Below are 18,254 nucleotides of genomic sequence, written 5' to 3' on the forward strand. Positions count from 1 at the left end.
AAATGGCAAGAGAGGATTAAAAATAAAACTATTAGAGAGATTACTCTCGCGCCATATGTGGATGAGATCATGATGAGGGGTAGATGGAGATGGTTTAGGCATACTATTCGAACTCCCCAAGAGACATTAACTGACCAAACTTTTAACTAGGCTCCACAAGGTACTAGAAGAGTTGGAAAAACCAGGCCTACATGGCTGAGGACTATGCAGCGTGACATGGAACAAGATGAATGGAGAGGTATTGATGTAAAAGTTCAAGTTAGAGACGACTTGAATAATTTAAATGAGGCCCGTTGCGTTAATAGGCATAGGAGATTATATATATATATATATATATATATATATATATATATATATATATATATATATATATATATATATATATATATATATATATATATATATATATATAAATATTTCTACCTCATACTTGGGACCGAACCCTAGCCCTTCCCAATAAAAGGCCAGGTCGCCTCCAACCATTCCACGAGAGGCCATAAAAGAAGTCGGAACCAATCTGCTAATCTGCAGTTCAGGATTTACCTGGCGAGACCTCAGTCTCTTACCAGCGAGTTTTCCCCCGAAGTATCCATATTGACTCATTAGGGGTAATTTGAATGAATTACTATCAATTGTATCACGTGGTGGGCCGGGACGTCGGGGAAACCTCGATGGTAAGAGACTGATGTCTCGCCAGGTAAGCATACTGTATTTTTTCAGCAAGTTAGTTTATTTCTCTTCCGCCCTTAAACTATCTTACTGAATTAATGAATGAGAAAATATCTTTCTTTTACTTTAGAGGACTTTTTCATGTTTTGCAGTCTTAATCATACGTGGAAAAATCATTAACTTATACGCAAGCGTTACTTATTTGCATATAATGAAACATATACTATATAGATTTATACACTGATTTTATACACTGGATTGAATTTATAAATTTGTACCATAAGACCCAGCGCTGAAGTCTGGGAGGCTATTCAGCTCATCTGTGCAGTTGGGGGACACCAAATTGGAAGAATGAATGCAGTAATGGAGGCATGGTGGAACACAAATACATTGTGTGTGTACACACACACACACACACACACACATTTATATATATATATATATATATATATATATATATATATATATATATATATATATATATATATACATATGTATATATACATATACATATATATATATATATATATATATATATATACATATTATTATTATTATTGTTATTATTATAATTACTAGCCAAGCTACAACCCTACTTGGAAAAGCAAGATGCTATAAGGCCAAGGGCTCCAATAGGGATAATAGCCCAGTGAGGAAAGGAAATAAGGAAATAAATAATGATGAGAATAAATTAACAATATATATATATATATATATATATATATATATATATATATATATATATATATATATATATATATATATATATATATATAACGCAGAACAATTGCCTTTGCTATTCAATAGCTTTGTAAATTTGTTTCATCATATGAATTATTCACGAATAGTCAGGTTTCTCTTCTGGTAATACACAAAACCTGTGTTCATGGCGGCATTTCCTCATGCAAACTCCATTCCCCATTTATGTCTGTCTGTCTGTCTGTCTTGTTTACAAATACTATGCTTGTCACAATAGATATTTACAAATTACAAATGAGCCACAATGCGCATGCGTGGAAGAACTAATAAAAGCACGATTCAGGGCAAATTATCTATTCAAATGGACCAAAACATTAGTAATGGAGCTTCATAAAGCGTGATTAATTAAATGGAGGTAAAGTTATTGCCGAATACAGATTTACAAGTAAGGCAAATATTTTACAACAATATCTCGAGCCACATAAATGAAATCAATTAAAGCTGATCCAAAAAACGTATCTACATTCCATGGAAATAATTTTATCAAAATTATTTTAGTTGGTTAATGCCACTGTGAATTCAAATTTCAAGACCAAATCTCTCTCTCTCTCTCTCTCTCTCTCTCTCTCTCTCTCTCTCTCTCTCTCTCTCTCTCTCACATAGCTACTGAAACAACCCCTTGCTGGGCAAGTAACCTTGAATGGGATTCCAAGCCATACCGGAATCTCTGGCAACGACGAGACCGATCACCTGGCCAAGTCAGCCTTAATGTGCCAAACCATTAGCATTACTCTGCAACCTTCATTAAAAACCAAGAATCAAATGGCTGCCTACTGCAACATCCAAAAGACAAGTGAAGTAAAGCAAGCCTTCCTAGATGGATCAAGATCTGCAAAGTGGTATATTGAAGCGTCAAACATACTATCACACCCAATTGCAAGACAAACACCCGCCAGGATGCAGTTATCCTCTGCAGACTGCGACTGGAATATCTATGCAGCTGGCAAATTATCTTAGATAATGGCGAAGACCCAGCAGCACAGCATAGACCAATAAGACAATGCAAGTACTGTAATCAAGACACAGAAGAACCTCTACAGCACTATCTACAGCAATGTCAGGAAACAAGCCTACTTCGGCAGGATCTTAATCCCAACAATCCTGCAACTGCAACAGCAATTGTCAAACACATAATCGACAATCATAATACCCTCTCAGCCTTTCTCCGCAGCTACCCTCCACCGAGATTACGTTGCAACAACGCCATTCGGTAATCTAAGCGGCAATTAAAGAGAAACCTTCTTATCCCCCTTTAACTTCTATGTTGGGAGCAGAACGATTGTTGGCGGCTGAGGGCAACAACTCGTACTCCTTATAAGGAGACAGTTTTGTCTTCCCGTCCTGTTTTTGGCTTGAGAATGGGGTCGGAGTCGTCGCCGGTCTTTTTGACTTCCAACATACTTTCTCTCCTCTCAGCTAATCTCCCTTGCTGGAATCAGAGCGGGAGCTGGCGGATGAGGGCAATAACTCGTACTCCTTATAAGGAGACAGTTTTGTCTTCCCGTCCTGTTTTTGGCTTGAGAATGGGGTCGGAGTCGTCGCCGGTCTTTTTGACTTCCAACATACTTTCTCTCCTCTCAGCTAATCTCCCTTGCTGGAATCAGAGCGGGAGCTGGCGGATGAGGGCAATAACTCGTACTCCTTATAAGGAGACAGTTTTGCCTTCTCGTCCTTTCTTCAACGCTGAAGATGGGAACGGAGCCGGTGGCTGTCATTTTGGTATCCAGCATCTTTTTCACCCCCAATCTGTCTCTTCTCAGGTCAGGCATCCCTCCCAATCACCTTTGATAGAAGTCTCAATAAATCAAATCATAAGTAACTTTTTATTTTTACTTTTTTTTTTCTAGATTTACAGGTACAGGAATTTTTTATTCCATCCTATCTCTACTACTAAAACTGCTACAATTCCCTTCTTTCAGCTCTCTCTCTCACTCAGCTGAAATCTCACACTATCCCTCCACCTCACAACTCAAGCTTAAACCACTATGAAGTACTTTTTTACTTCACCTATATCAATATCTCCAAATAAAACTTTTCAACTCCTTCCCGAGCTCTCCTACTTATAGGGACTTACTACTATAATTCTTTTTCTCTAACTAAGACTGGAGCCAGTGGGTGCTTGGGAAGTTAATCCCCTTCCCACAGTCACCTACTTCTTTCTTAAAAACAACCCATCATAACCCAAAACCTATCCCAATATCCTAAAATAAATGTTGCAGAATATCCCTCATCCCAACTACCTATCCCATTAAATCCTACCAAAACACCTACGGGCTGCAAGATTGCAAGAGCCCGTGTCTGGCCAAAAGGGCCAGGCAATCTTCAACAACAACAATGGTAGGTAGCAGACTTAATTGTAATTTGAATGCATATACAAACATAAATACAAAAAAAGTTAATTAATTCAATTGAAAAAAACTTTCCCCTGTTAGAAAGGTGTAAGATGCACATGAGAAAAGGAATTAAAGTAAAATACATAAATATCGTCCGATACTATTTTAAATTAAGTGAAAAATGCTCTGGGTGACGAATGTTGAAAAGAGCCATTTGAGGACGTTTGCGTTACAATTATGAAATAATCTTAACGATATCAAAAACTTAAACCATGAATATCATGCTATGAAATCAACGATAAAATCGTTGTGCAATTCTTCAATAACTCAAAAAGTCATTACTAAGCGAAGTTGCGTCATGAAAAGAATCTATTAGAGAATACAATGCCCAATGAAGAGGGATTTCCCTAAAAAAATAAAATAAAAAATAAAATACATGAAAGTAATTGGTTTGCGAATTCTTACTACCTTCACCAATTATATAAAAAAAAAAAAAAAAAAAAAAAAAAAACGAAAAATAGAGTAATGCCTTGGAAATAATTTATCCAGGATTACAATCCTCAAAAAAAGAGGACAGAAATCATCTATCAATACAATGGTGCCCGTAAAAAATAAGATTAAATTTGATAAGTTTATGATTTAATGGTCGCTCATGAATGGCAGAATCAATGCACAGTGACAATGCCTTAGAGACTGACCAAATATTATTATCATTACTAGCTAAGCTACAACCTAGTTGGAAAAGCAGAATTATACAAGCTCCAGGTCTCCAACAGTAAAAATAGCCCAGTGAGGAAAGGAAATGAGGAAACAGTGTGCATCAAGCAAGAGAACTCTTAACCCAAGACAGTGGAAGCACCAAAGGCTATGGCACTAACTAAGACTAGAAAACAATTGTTTGATTTTGGAGTGTCCTTCTCCTAGAAGAGCTGCTTACCATAGCTATTGTCAATTCTTTTTAGTCAGGCAGATTTGCACCGACTCGCACGGGTGCCATTTTAGCTCGGAAAAGTTTCCTGTTCGCTGATTGGTTGGACAAGATAATTTTAACCAATCAGATAGCAGGAAACTTTCCGAGCTAAAAGGGCACCTCTGCAAGTCAGTGCAAAAGCGCCTCATTAAAAAAAACCATGAGTATAGTCTCTCTTCTACTCTTACCAAAGGGAAAGTAATCACCGAACAATTACAGTTCAGTAGTTAACCCTTGAGTGAAGAAGAATATTTCGGTTATGCTAGTGTTGTCAAATGTACGAGGAAAGAGGAAATGTGTAAAGAATTTTCCAGACTATTCGGTGTGTGTTGGGAAGGGAAAATGAGCCGTAAACAGAGAGGGACCGAATATAGTACTATTTGGCCAGTCAAAAAAAAAAAAAAAAAAAAAAAAAAAAAAAAAAAAAAAACAATAACTCTCTAGACTCTAGAAGTAGCATCTCAACGAGTGGCCAACTTACTACTTTATAAATGTATACATGCGATCAGCCTTTGATCATGCAATGGCTGTTGATGACTCAACAGGTCGGCCTCCAAGCTCCTGCAAAACACTCATCCTTAACTCACAAGGATGTTGAGGTTGCAGGCACTACGAAAAAATATCGAGATTGAGCGGGTATGGTTGACTGATTGTTTGAAGTTCTCTGGCATTCTGACATCAATATCGTTTAATATAAATAAAGATTAAAAGAATATTCAATTAAAACCTGAGAAGTAAATATGTTATTAAAGTTAAATAGCATTAAGAAAACCTGCTTGCCAATGAGGGACGTTTTCAATAATGTGGTACCTAAAGCATAAGTTTACGATACAACCGTCAAGGAACTGTGATACTCTTAAAAAACATTTGTTTACACAAAATTTTATGGTTTCTGTGGCACTTCCCGAATCACAATAGATGACAAATTTACACCATTGCTTATCTTCAATTCTTTTGATAATGCTAATAGCTACCTAAATAGCAGCTAATTCACACGTAAACACATGCTTCAGTAGGTAATGAGAACTGGCTTTCTCTCTGTGGGGACAAGCTTAAGCACAGCCAACTTCTTTTTCATATACAACCCACATGGAAAGTAGATACACCTAAAACAACTAATTCCTAAAATCCCAAACAAAGTGTGGACCCTATAGAAAAATAAATCCTTTACAAATAAAACACATAGAGAAATGTTGTGTGCTTGAAATGATTTCTTTTACAAATACCACCTCCATGGACGCATGTTGGAAAAAAAAAAACATTGTTTGTGGCACTTTTTTAAAGTATTAATCTGTGATTATAGACCTAATGGATTACAAACGTGTTTATGAATGCAGTCCCAACAATGTGTAGTTCTGCCCCCCCCCCACCCCCCCCCCCCCCAAAAAAAAAAACATCTTGATTATAAATATTTTGGAGTCCACAAGTGATAGAATTCGTCTATTGATATGGCCCAGATGGAAGTGTGGTGCCCCTAGAATGAATTTGCTTATAACTGACCAAATGGAAATTATCAGAAGAAATGGGTTTCGATTGAATAAGTTTTACATTTCATTAATTAACTTTAAACGCACAAGGTCACAGTTATCACTCCAGGAAGTATCCCTACTATGCCACTGTCTCAGTAATAAGGAAGAAAATCTCTGAAGGAGATTTCAAATGTAATGCTTAAATACGTTGTAGAGAGTAGTTTAACACAGAATCCTCCACAATATAATGAGTAGCAATTTCTAGCTTCAAATATATATATATATATATATATATATATATATATATATATATATATATATATATATATATATATATATATATATATATATATATATATATATATATTTCTTTCCTGCCACTTTGAGCTGCATTGTCAAACGTATGACCACATGGTCTCTCCCAGTCCCTCGGGTTGGGGGAGAGGTACTTTTGGAAACCACAATCTCCCATAAACTGCCGAAACAACGGGTTGAGGACAGGAAGGGTAAGGTTGATTATATTTGTTTGTGCAAATCTATCGGAATATTTAGCCGTCATTTTTGCCAGGTCGCGTACACTAAAATATCATACTGTAATAATAATATTCATTTGCACTTTGCGGTAGTATTTGCAGTAAAGGTTGCCAAAATAACCACTATAATAGCATGGTAAAGGTCATTAAAAAGAAATAAAATTGATAACGTCGTAAAGCAAAATTAACAACCAGTTAATTATCAAGTCTTTTATCAACACAAAAAGTCCTCACATTCTTTGCCTTTAGAGCCGCCATCTTGACAGGTGTGTCCATACCTATGGAAATAAAGAGAAAAGTCACTCAACATTTCGGAGGACTTTAAAATAACGTTTTTTTTTAATAATATAAAAAATTATACGAAATATTAACCGCTAAATGATAATGTTTTTTGGCATATTGACATTGTTACGGTTATGAAAAATTGAATTTCCTGTTTTCCAATATCAACAACAATTCTGCCAGAGAAACCCTCTCAAAACAGTTTGAAATAATTATTCTACTTTTAATAAAGCTAATTTCCTAATCACGCTTTCCTCTGGGGATAATTTGAAGCGAAAGCATAATCAATCACGATAAGATTTAGATTAAATTATATGAATGTCCGATGGATATCCAGGTGCGCCTTTGGTATCTGTGATTCCTTCCTGTTTACGTAAACAAAAACAGAGGAAATATTTCATCATATTCAAATTTATTGAAGGTCTTTGGTTCATGTTATTATTATTAATATTTTTTCATTACCATTAATGTTAACATTATTTTCTTTGGTAATATTATATTTGTCATCTATAATAAAATCATAATATAATTATTATTATTATTATTATTATTATTATTATTATTATTATTATTATTATTATTATTATTATTGCTACATTCAATTATAAGATTTTTAATAACCTGGAAACTAGTGTCTGTCTGCAAATAGAGTGATAAAGAACAGTTCGTGCATTTGGGGCTAAACGAGCAGCTGATGGGCACTCCTCGAAGGTATATGGATATTCTTGATATCCAGGAATTATTTCTGATAAGGGATCCTATCTGTGATTAGAGTTAAGATATGATTAAGTAACCATTGCCTAAGTTTGAAATGTATGACTTTTTATGACAGCTATAAAGATTTTTTCCACTAATACATGCTTATTCATTTAAAGGGAGGAGGTTAATTCTCGTACTTTCAAATATTGAGATTTAAATCATTGATGACATTAATACACTCTAACTATGGCTAACCTATACCAACGGGGACCAATTCATATATGATAAGTGCTAGACTTATCAATTATAAAACTAAACTTATGCAAGTGGGGCATCAGGGGAAATAAATAAATAAATAAATATATATATATACATATATATATATATACATATATACACACATATATATATACATATATTTTATATATATTTATTTATATATATAAACAAATAAATATATACATACATATATATATATATATAATATTAATAAACATATATATATATATATATATATATATATATATATATATATATATATATATATATATATATATATGTGTGTGTACAGATACATACGTACATACATATATATATATATATATATATATATATATATATATATATATATATATATATATAGGTATATATATACATACATACATACATATATATGTATATATATATATATATATATATATATATATATATATATATATATATATATATATATGTGTGTGTGTGTGTATACATATATACATATATATATATATATATATATATATATATATATATATATATATATATATGTATACATATATACATATATATATATATATATATATATATATATATATATATAGATAGATAGATACTTATTCATATACACACACGCACACACACACACACACATATATATATATATATATATATATATATATATATATATATATATACATATATATATATATATATATATATATATATATATATATATATATATATATATATATATATATACTGTATATATATATACATTCTGTAGTACACAATGTTGATGAATTCAGGTTTGTACTTTAAATTCGAAATCAACACATCGGCATCAATGAACTTAGAAGTTAGGATGCCAGAAAACCTCAAATCAATCAATTTCCAACTTATAACAAGAGATCGATCCCCACCCAGGGCCGTGAGTTTAAGCTGTTTACTGGGGAGGCTACTGCTGTGGTAGGGCACCACAGTGGGGGGGTTGGGCTTGCCCGGCTGACGTTCTGGTGAGCATCTATTCTGATGGAACTGGAACTGAAACCAGACACCTTTAACCTTTAAAAAGTTTTTGATGAAACCAGATAATCACTAAGAGATTTTCCAGTTATATTTCATTTAGTAAAATTACACCAAGTTATTACATAACATTATCTTGTTTCATTTTATTTTTATCAATAACAATCTTGTTTCATTTTATTTTTATCAATAACAATCTTTTATATAAATATATCTGTTCCCATAAACATAATTTACACATGTGTGATGTTATACGAGTTCCAACACCAAGATTGATTAGACTAAATTAGCACAGAGGAATAGCATCCAAAAATAGATCTCGAATATGTGCATAGATATAACTTCAATGAAGGTTTCATTCTTGTATGAATATGGATACACATTTGAATATGCAAATGCCTTTTCATTGATGTTCATTCGGGATTTCTCATTTCTTTCAGGAAATTATCACATATCTATTAATTTTGATGATTGAATTCTCTCACGTAATTTAAAAGGATATAACTTCATTTGCATTTGGCTAATCAGCTTCTCTTCACGTTTACGTAATCATTTTACGAACATCAATAAGGAGCCTTGCTATAATTCAGAACTTATTTGATTGATGGGACTAATTCAAATAAATATGAACGCACAACGAAACGAGGAAGTAAATCTCCTAATTCTTCTTCAAACCGAGTAAAAGACCAGGGCATTAACAGATTTATTTATCTAAAATGATAGTTTATTAGTATTTCTTCTGATTCCTCATATGTGCTACCCCAATTCACTTATATCTTTCATCACTTTATATCTCATTAGACGTTTAGGATTTTCCGTTTCAACGATTTTTTTTTTTTTTTTTTGTACTTTTATCTTCCATATCTTCCCTTCCTCCGTCTCAAAACTCTAAAAAACATTTTCACCATCTCTTATCTCCTCACTTTTGCCTTCCCAATCTTCGTCACTTTAAATTACACAAATAAATTGAATAAATTGAATAAATTCAAATTGCTGAGCTACAACCCTAGTTAGAAAAGCAGGATGCTATATGCCCAGGGACCCCAACAAGGAAAATAGCCCAGTGAGGAAAGGAAACGAGGAAAAATTAATTATTTTCAGAATAATGACATTAAAATAAATATCTCTTATATAAACTATAAAAGCTTTCACAAAACAAGAAAAAGAGAAACAAGATAGAATAGTGTGCCCGAGTGTACCCTCAAGCAAGAGAACTCTAATCCAAGACAGTGGAAGACCATGGTACAGAGGCTATGGCACTATCCAAGACTAGAAAACAATGGTTTGATTTTGGAGTGCCCTTCTCCTAGAAGAGCTGCTTACCATAGCGATCGAGTCCCTTCTACCCTTACCAAGAGGAAATGGCCCCATTGAACAATTAGAGTGTAGTAACCCCTTGGTGAAGAAGAATTATTAGGTAATCTCAGTGTTGTCAGGTGTATGAGGAAAGAGGAGAATATCTAAAGAATAAGCCAGACTATTCGATGTGTGTGTAGGCAAAAGGAAAATGAACCGTAACCCGAGATAAAGATCCAAACTAGTACTGTCTAGCCAGTCAAAGGACCCCATAACTCCCTAGCGGTAGTATCTCAACGGGTAAATGATTCATTTCAATACTTTAGCCTTTTCTTTTTATTTTAGTCCCAGGGACCACTTTTATTTAGAGTCCAATTTAACCAACAGCACATCACTTTCATAAAGGAGAGTCAGCCCGAAAAAGAACTTCAGCTTTGGGTCCCAACAACCCGTCTTCCTTCTTCGCTCCACCTAATCTCTTTACCTCTTCTTGTAAGATCGAAAATATTAACCATATCAATGACAGATAGACGTTCCATCTCAGTGTCCTTGACGTCACATCACCCAATCGATTTAGATCCAGATTAACAGAAGTATTGAGACGAAAAGAGATGGTGAGCTGGAGAGTTCCCGATAGATTATGGTGAAGGGGTATAAAAAAAAAAATGTACTCTACTGTTAACAAAGTGAGAGGAAGTTAGAGGTAGTCTAGATGTATGAGGCATACTGCCTTTAAAGAATGTGTGTGTATATATGATTTGTATGCGTGCACACGTGTCTGTTTACCTGGTAATCATACAAGTATGGAGTATTGCAGCTAAGGTGGAGAATGGCGTTGGACTAACAACCTTATTTCTAGAGATTTAGAGAACTCAAAGGTTATCATATTCAAAAGTAAAAGAAAAATCATGGTTATATATAAATATATATATATATATATATATATATATATATATATATATATATATATATATATATATATATATATATATATATGCATATATAAACATACATATACATATACATATCATTACTATCACCAACTCCAAAAATAACTGGAGACACAGAAAGATATAAACCCAAATGTTTCCAAAAGGAAAGTGGCAAATTACAAGATAGAAATTGAGAAATAAAGAATAAACAACGAAAATAGATGATAAAGTAATGTGTATTGAACAGACATTCTGAATAAATGAATAGCATGTAAACTAACTAACCTGCTCAACCAAAGGCATTTGAACTACGGTAAGTCTGAACTTCCGAAGCTTCTAAGATTCAATTATCAAATTAGCAAGATCATTCTACAACTTTAGCACAGCTAGAGCAGAACTTTCACTAAGCTTTGTATTTTTGAGTATTACAGAAGAGAAGACAAAACCGTTAGAACTAGTAAAGACCTAAGTAGAGAGCATACCTTCGCCAAGCCAAGCAGTGTTATTTTCCTCTTAACTCTAATGCGTACTTTTAATTCGATGAATTTTATTCAAAATCTAATATGATTTGTCTATAGGTCATACCCCATATGTCTACCAAGTTTCGTTGAAATTGGTTCTGTAGTTATTGTGTAATGGTCTTCACAAACAAAACATCAACATTGCAATTATTTTCAAAGTACTGTTGCATACTTACACTTTGATGTCATTTATCCAAAATGTTACAGATTCGTCCTTGGCTTATACCTAACATATCTACCAAGTTTGGCCAAAATCGGTACATTAGTTTTTGTTTAAAGTTGCTCTCAAGCTACCAAATGAATAAATATAAAAATAAATAAATAAACAAACTTATCAGCCGGAATAGGTTATACCTAACATATCTACCAAGTTTGGTCAAAACCGGTGCTCTAATTCTGTATAAATTTGCTCACAAATAAACAGACGAGGGTGAATACATACCATCTCAAAATCTTCGATTTTAGCGACGCCAGTTAACTGTGTACGACTTAATGGATGTTATAATCTGGGAACATAAGAACGCAATGAATGAAGAATCTTAGAACCACAAAAGGCTAATTGAATATTGGTATTAAGAGACTGCTATGATAAGGAATATGGAATTTCATTGACTGCAAGCGTTTCTCCAAGTTACGAGAAGAGTCCGCTGTTGAAGACCATACAGAAGATCAATATACAAAATATGCTAAAAGAACAGGTTTCCAATTGTATGACTAAATCAGTCCACAGTTTTTAGGCAATTGAAGGAGATATATCCCTGGCATATCATTCAAAAGCTAATTGCCTATCAAGATGGACCCCCAAATCTAAAATGAGTTAAATGTAATTCACTGTCTATGAAAACATTCAAGTACAGAGGATCCGGTTTCCTAGACATATTTAAAGTTTGAGAGTGGTGTAACTGCATCATCCATAATTTGCACAGTGAATCAGGTTTCGGTAATCTTTAAGAGATTCAGGAACCGCAAGTTTGGCCTCAAGAGATGGGATTGATGTAAAGAAAGTAGCATTATTTGCATAAGTTAAAAGCATGTTTTCAAGTAAAAAAAAAAAAAAAAAAAAAAAAAAAAAAAAAAAAAAAAAAAAAAAAAAAAAAACGTTATACCCTTCATGTATATAATTTACCATATAAAAAGTACACTGAAGAGAATACACTCATGTAGTCACAAGGCAGCACATAAACCCCCACTAATTATATATACTTAACTTGTTGGACAGAAACTTACGGTCTATTAAATTTATTATTCTTGATCTAGATATTAACCTTTGGCACCGTTGTTCAACCAGTTCATTATGCATGTTGCATAAGATTTTTCATAACTCTGTCCATCCTTTGCATTCAGAGCTCCCTAGACAATTCTATCCTGTTCGTAATACTAGACAGGCACTTAATTCTAATAGCCAGGCCTTCTCCATCATGAAGCTCAATACTACACAGTATTCTAGAAGTTTTATTCCAGCTGTGACCCAGTTGTGGAATGATCTTCCTAATCGGGTAGTTGAATCAGTAGAACCACAAAAGTTCAAAGTTGCAGCAAATATTTTTATGTTGAACAGGCTGAAAAGTCTTTTTATAGTTTATAAACGAAATATCTTTTTTGACGTCGTTACTGTTTTTATAATGATTTATTGTTAATTTGTTCTCATCATTTATTTATTCCCTATATCCTTTCCTCACTGGGCTATTTTCCCTATTGGAGCCCTTGGGCTTATAGAATCTTGCTTTTCCAACTAGGATTGTAGCTTGGCTAATAATAATAATAATAATAATAATAATAATAATAATAATAATCTTTCGGTAAAAATTCATTAAAATAGAAGATACTATCCATCAACGCCAATCTATTTAAAATGAAACACAAAGGTCTCTTGACAAATATAGTCAACAACAGTATTTAAGTAAGACCAATCATACGAACCTCAAGACCTGAAACAAGGGATCTTTGTACGAGGCTATCAATTAAGTAATATTATTATCATTATTATTTGCTAAGCTAAAACCCCAGTTGGAAAAGCAGGATACTACAAGCACAGGGGAGCCAATAGGGAAAATAGCTCAGTGAGGAAAGGAAATAAGGAAAACTAGAATACTCTAAGAACAATAACATCAAAATAAATATCTCCCAAATAAACTATAAAAACTTTAAGAAAACAGGAGAGAGATAAGATAGAATAGTGTGCCCGAGTGTATCCTCAAGAAAGCGAAAGGCCATGGTACAGAAACTATGCCACAACCCAAGACTAAAGGACAATGGTTTGATTTTGGAGTGTCCTTCTCCTAGAAGACCTGCTTACCATAGCCAGAGAGTATCTTCTACCCTTACCAAGAGGAAAGGGCCACTGAACAATAACAGTAAAGTAGTTAACCCCTTAAGAGAAGAATTGTTTGGTAGTCACAGTGTTGTCAGATGTATGAGGACAGAGTAGAATATGTGAAGAGAATAGGCCAGATTTTCGGTGTATGTGTAGGCAAAGGCAATATGAACCATAACTAGAGAGAAGGATCTAATGTAGTACTGTCTGGCCAGTCAAAGAACCCCATAACTTCATAGCGGTAGTATCTCAATACGAGTATTACAAGCACTAGAAAAATTGCAAATTAAGAGGTATGTGCGTTCAGGCGTTTTACCAACAGTTATTCAAAACTCGACTGGGGTATTCGAGCACCCCTCAAGCTCAATAATTTCTCGTATCTGCAACCTTAATATCTTTGTAAGCTAATGATCAGGGGAGGGTTTAGGGCAGCCTTTATGTCTACCAGTCGAGTCATCAGCGACCATTGTCTGGGCCTCCCTGGTTCTAGCTTGGTTAGAGAAGGGGCTTGGATGCTGAAGATATGTATAGAAGTTAAGTCTCTATGGCATTGTACTGCTCTTCATACAAAGAATGTTCCTCAGTAGTGCGTCCAAATGAACTCTACACATTATATATATATATATATATATATATATATATATATATATATATATATATATATATATATATATATATATATATATATATATATAATCTTCATCATCACCTCCTCCTACGCCTATTGACGCAAAGGACCTCGGTTAGATTTTGCCAGTCGTTTCTATCATGAGCTTTTAATTCAATACTTCTCCATTCATCATCTACTTCGCGCTTCATAGTCCTCAACCATATAGGCCTGGGTCTTCCAACTCTTCTGGTGCCTTGTGGAATCTCTTGGCGAGTGCAAAGAGCATGCTCAAACTATCTCCATCTACCCCTCATCATGTTCTCATCCATATATGGCACTAGAGTAATCACTTATGGTTTCATTTCTAATCTCTACGAGTTCTTTGCTCTCAAATCTAATATATCTATTGGAGATTTTTTCATTGTCATAATATGATTCATGTCCATAGAGTAACACTGATCTCACTAAACTGATTTTTATATGTAATTACAGGTGATTTGATTTCAAAATTTTACTTAACCTAGCCATTGTCTAATTTGCTTTTTTCAGTCTTACACTAAAGTCTAATTCTATTGACCCTGTATTGGAGATCATAGTTCCTAAATACTTAAGTAATTCTAACTCATTAATCCTTTCCCCTTCCAATGATATTTTATCTTCCATTACATACTCCGTTCTCATCATCTCTGTCTTTCTTCTATTCATCTTCAGTCCAACCTCGTGTGATATATCATGCATTCTGGTAAGGAAGCATTGAAAATCCTGTGGTGGTTTGCTAAAAAGGACAGCATCATCAGCATACTCCAGGTCAGCTGAATTCCTATCACAAATCCAGTCCAATCCTTCTCCACCATCTCCAATTGTTCTACTCATTACAAAATCAATGAGGTGGATGAACAACTTAGGTGACAACACATTCCCTTGCAGTACTCCACTGTCCACTGGAAAATCACTTGATAAGGCTCCATTAACATTAACTTTGCACATGCTCTGATCATGAAGAAATTTAATAAAATTTACATATTTAAGAGTAATATCATAATAATCCAGGACTCTTCACAAGATTGGTCGGTGCACGCTATCAAAGGCTTTTTCCTTATCCACAAAGGCCATCAAAAGTGGATTTCCATATTCTACGCATTGCTGTACCATATGTCTCAAAATGAAAATTTAGTCAGGGCAACTTCTATCTTTTCTAAGTCCTGCTTGTTCATCCCAGCTTTTCATCGATCTTACTCTCCAGTCTCTTTATAATAAGCATACTACATATTTTCATAACAACTGACGTAACAGTGATGCCTCTGTAATTATTGCAATCAGTCATGTGTCCCTCTTTTGCCATTTTCCCCAACACTCATACCTCCCATTCATCAGGTTTTGCCTCTTCATGCCACGCTCTACATTAATTTTAGCACAGTATCATCTCAGCAGTTATTCCATCGTATCAAGGGGCTTTCCATCTCTTTAGTGTTTTGAGGATAGCTTCGACTTCAAACACACTGAATTCATTCATTGGCACATCAAGGTCTTCATCAGCTTCAAGTATATTAATCCAATTATTCCCTTCATATCTGCTTTTCATAACCTCTCTAAAGTGATCCATCCAACGTTGTATTTCTTCATTTTCTGTTATAAAATATCCATATCCCTTTTTGATGGGTATATGCTTCTTCTTCTTTGGTCCCATAGATATTCTGAGTAATTCTTACACCATAGCCACTTCCTATATTCACAGCTTTGTCAGCCTCATGTGTTTTACTGTCTAAATATTCTCTTCAATCACTACTATCTTTACTTTTTACCTCCCTATCAATACTGGAATACTTAGCATGCTGTACCTTGCAATTTTCATTACTTCCTCGAAAACTTTCAACAATCTATTTCTGATTTTGCCTCCTTTTTGTAATATCCCAAGTATCATTTGATATCCATGGCTTTCTCCTTGTAACTGCGTGTCCCAAGACTTCACTACCAAATGACTGATATAATATTATGTTCTTAATATCACACCATTATTTATTAACTGTCTGTTCTTCGTCTCTTAAACTCTCTATGACTGAAAAGCGATTCCCACATTCAATTGCAAATGCTTCTCTGTGCTCTTCTTCTATCTACCTTTCTGTTGGGTGCTTTCAGTTTTAATTTCAGTTTGGCAATGAGGAGCTGGTGATCTGCACTTCTATAGCTTCCAACCTTTCTCAGAGTCCTCTTTCTCTCTATTAATGGTAATGTGATGGATTAGATTTTTGTAATTGCCACACAGTGAAGTCCATGTATACTTGTCGATGTTCTTTTGACGAAAAAGATTGCATCCAATGACAAGATTGTTGGCTGAACAGAAACTTATGAAATGTGCAGCATTTTCATTTGCAACTTCACCAAGACTCTCGACACCCATCACATTCTCTATACCTTGATTATTCCTTCCAACTTTAGCATTGAAGTCACCAATCACAGTTTTCATATATCTCTCTAGGACTCATCTATTACACTCTGTAGTTCTTCATAGTATTCATCTATCTTTTCTTCGAGGGAATCATTTGTTGGTCCATAGAAAACTATAATACTTATATTGTAATACTTTGATTTGAACTTTGCAAGTAACAATCTACTATTTACAGATTTTCACTCAGCTAATACCTTTTCTGCACTTTGTGTCATCATCATTCCTATCCCTTCTCTTCCAAGTCCATTTGTTCTTCCTGAATATATATATATATATATATATATATATATATATATATATATATATATATATATATATATATATATATATATATATATATATATATATATATATATGTGTGTATACATATATATATATATATATATATATATATATATATATATATATATATATATATATATATATGTTGCCTTGGTCTAAAGTTTCCGCACCAATCCCCTTACAACGTGTTTCACTTAGAGCCATGATATCCAAACTATATTTCATAAATTCACCCTCCACTTGTTGCAACCTCTGTTCTGCTAAACCTTGTATACCTATGCATTTTGAACTTTAATTTCACCGGCTCAAAGTACAGCTTAGCTCACAGAATATGCAAACAAATTTATCCTCTCAGCAGATACCATTTACGTCCCGTGTCGACGGATAATGGGGCATCGGAACATACGTTTTTTCACTTTATTACAAAAGGTTCGTAAATACAATTTTTACAGTTATTCTTCAGCGAATACCATATTTTTCTGTGAGTGCTCAAGTACAAATGACACTCGTTCTGAGCAAGTAACACAATGTTGATCTGCCAATATACTGATATTTAAAGATTTGTGGAAATCTCCACTGTGATAAAAAATATACTGTACGACTTAAGACACGTCAATTTATGAGAGTTCAGTCTTCTCGCACAATAATTTATGGCTGCCATAGTTCTCTTAAAAAGGCCAATGACCTCTCTATAAAACACATATACATCTACATATTCTCTATGATAGATATGGAAACTGTATGCATACATGTACGTATGTATGTATATGTATATATATATATATATATATATATATATATATATATATATATATATATATATATATATATATATATAGATATATATATATATAT

The 18,254-nt window shown here is 33.7% G+C and overlaps 1 long non-coding RNA gene across 1 annotated transcript in view; it reads right to left on the reverse strand.

The window, feature by feature from the left end:
- Positions 1-6,769: 6,769 nt before the first annotated feature.
- Positions 6,770-18,254, reverse strand: part of LOC137650590 (uncharacterized) — a 329,968-nt gene continuing 318,483 nt past the window's right edge. Inside the window, exon 3 of the long non-coding RNA XR_011045995.1 lies at positions 6,770-7,011. This is a non-coding gene — a long non-coding RNA (uncharacterized lncRNA). The remainder of the gene's footprint in view (positions 7,012-18,254) is intronic.

The sequence above is a fragment of the Palaemon carinicauda genome, chromosome 12, assembly GCF_036898095.1.
Source record: "Palaemon carinicauda isolate YSFRI2023 chromosome 12, ASM3689809v2, whole genome shotgun sequence".
Classification (NCBI taxonomy): domain Eukaryota; kingdom Metazoa; phylum Arthropoda; class Malacostraca; order Decapoda; family Palaemonidae; genus Palaemon; species Palaemon carinicauda.